The sequence below is a fragment of the Echinops telfairi genome, unplaced genomic scaffold, assembly GCF_000313985.2.
Source record: "Echinops telfairi isolate 266 unplaced genomic scaffold, ASM31398v2 ScPeMD7_7473;HRSCAF=8511, whole genome shotgun sequence".
Classification (NCBI taxonomy): Eukaryota; Metazoa; Chordata; class Mammalia; order Afrosoricida; family Tenrecidae; genus Echinops; species Echinops telfairi.
This window is the reverse complement of record NW_022111377.1, coordinates 4,828,092-4,830,794: the sequence shown is the minus strand read 5'-3', so window position 1 is coordinate 4,830,794 and position 2,703 is coordinate 4,828,092. Positions and strand designations below refer to the sequence as shown.

Genomic DNA, 2,703 nt, shown 5'->3' with positions numbered 1-2,703 from the left:
TAACTCTTTATGGAGGTAGAAAATCTTTCTCCCACAAAACTACGTGTGGTTCTGAACTTACGACCAAGCCAATCTCAGTCCAACTCATAACCATTACACCACCAGGCATCTTAGCACCTCACTGGAATTTAGCACAAACAAGGTTGGTGAGGACTCAGCCACAGGGACTCTCGCTTGTTGCTTTGGGTAAGGAAATCTGTCAGTTTCTCTCAAAGTTAAACACAATCTTACCATACAATCCAGCAATATTACTCCTAGGTATTTACACAAGTGGTTTGAAAACATGTCTAGATAAAAACATGCATGCATATATTGATAGTAGATACATTCATGATTCCCAAAAATCGAAAGGTGTTTTTAATACAGACAGTCCCTGGGTTGCAAATGCTCCTGAACCCTAAAGTTACAGATCAACTTCCATGTGTCTTTCCCGGAAGATAAACCCAGACACCATGCACAAAAAGGGGCCAAGTGGCCTATTGCTTCAACTCTACCGCATTGTCCACAGTCAGGCAAGGCACAGAGACCAAGACCCTCGCCTGGACCCTTGCTGTCCTGCCTAGAGGCCTGCCTTACCCTGGCTGCATCTCGGGTCCACACTCTGCAGCCTGAGCCCAGTGTCAGGCTGCTGGGGATGGCAGAGAGGGAGGATCTGGGCATGAGAGGAACAAAGGAATGTATGGATTTAATAACTGCATAGAAATCAGAAATGATGCACAATGCTACTTCTACTTTCTGAAGATGAAATCAAATACTTTCGATTAAAAATATTTTTGTTCAGATAAAGTGTCAAACATAGAAAGCCACTCCCTCATAGTAAGGACTTGCGGTTGTGTGAGGAACCTTGGTGGTGTTGTGTTATGTGTTGGCCATGGGAAACGGGCAGCACCTCCACGGGAGAAAGACTGGGTTTTCCACTCCAGTCCTGTTACAGTCTCAGAAATCCACAGGGGCTCACTCTGAGTCAGCAACGACTCGCTGGCCGTGACTTTGGGTTTTTAGTTTTTATTTGCCTCAGGGGAAATGGAATGAAATATTTAGGAGAATTGACGTATTGCAATATTGATCATGGGGTGGTGGTGGCTGTGAGTGGTACGCAGAGTTATAATGATGTTACATCTAATAACGTGTGAGGACATTTTCAGTGAACATTTGTTTGGTTACTATGCTAGGTATTTTGTCTGGCGCAACTACAAAGGTGAAAAAAAATCAATGTCCCTCAAGGCTTTGTAATCTTGTGGAAAATGCTGTGGTCATCTAACAATTTCCATTTCTTTGGGATTACTTAATATAATACTTGAGACTAATTTACAACCTGACTTTCTGTCTTAATTTACTATTTTCCTCAGCACACTATGATTTTATATTATATGATAAAAAGTGTTTATCATAACATATAAGAAACTGTGCTATGACAGATTATAGCATAATATAAACTTCTGTCTGGTCAAAAAAGGGTTTTCTTGAGAAGATATTTTAGGGGTGTCTAAAAGGACCACTGGGAGTTAATGGGCGGAGGGGAAGGAAGGAGTGTGTTCTAGGTGGGTAAAAGGACTGGCAAATACAAACACACAGGAGCCCGAGAAAACAGGGCACATTAGGAAACTGTAACGTGATGGTTTAGGAATGATTGTAGTAGAGAGGGATGAGAGAGAGGGAAAGGAGGGTTCCCGGGAAATGCAGCCAGGGATCAGGTCAGACTGATTCTCAAATCCTATCGAGGTTATCAGTCCATGTCCACAGTAGTTAGTACTACAGATTCAAGGTACTTGGTGTATTTTGGTAACAGGGAGCTAATTATTGACTCTCTTAGTTACGTATTAGAATCGTAGCTGATCATAAATTCCAGGGAGAAGCATAAAGTCATCAAAAGCAGTCAGCCGAATCTTGCAAAATGAAAGTGATTGTTGAAATACTTCTGGATTCAGTTCAGAGTTTGAATCTTTTACATCTGTGCCTCCAACCGATTCATTTTAGAATTGGTTCTGACAACAAATTGGCCAGCTTATAGAATTTCCATAGCTCAAGGACTGGTTGCAAAACTGGAAAAAAATGAGTCCATTTTGAAGAGTGACCTATTACATTTGAGGTCCCGATAACTTCCTCTATTAGTAATATGGGGGGAAAGCCATCGCATGCTTTCTATCCACAAACAAGTACCTGAAAGTCTTAAATCCTTAAGATGTCTTTGGAATAGCAAACAGATTTGCATGTTCACCAGCTGTCTTCCAAATGGACTTGATGTTTATACATTTAAATTATAATCCCACATTGATATTGTTTGGTACGTAATTCTATTGTCATTTTGTAGACGGAGGAAATCGAACAGTAAATACATAAATTATCTCGTCTTTCTGTCTCTGGCCGCGGTAGGGAGAGGAGCCGCCGGCGCCATGTCCGCATCTGCAATGGATGGGTCGTACGGAACTGCTCCAGGTTCCTGATCCAGAGGAACAAGCAGACTTACAGCACCGAGCCCAATCACCTGAAAGCCCGCACCTCCTTCCGCTACAAAGGGCTGACGGTGGGTGTCGAGCCCGCTGCCGACGGCAAGGGTGTTGTGGTGGTCCTGAAACGGAGGTCAGGTCAGTGGAAGCCGGCCTCCTCCTATGTTCGGACCCCCATTAACAAGAACGCCCGGGCCACGCTCAGCAGCATCCTGCACATGATCCGCAAGAACAAGGACCGCCCTGACCTTCGCAC

General features: G+C 43.5%; 1 pseudogene; it reads left to right on the top strand.

The window, feature by feature from the left end:
* The first annotated feature begins 452 nt into the window (after positions 1–452).
* Positions 453–2,703, top strand: part of LOC101642082 — a 4,085-nt pseudogene continuing 1,834 nt past the window's right edge.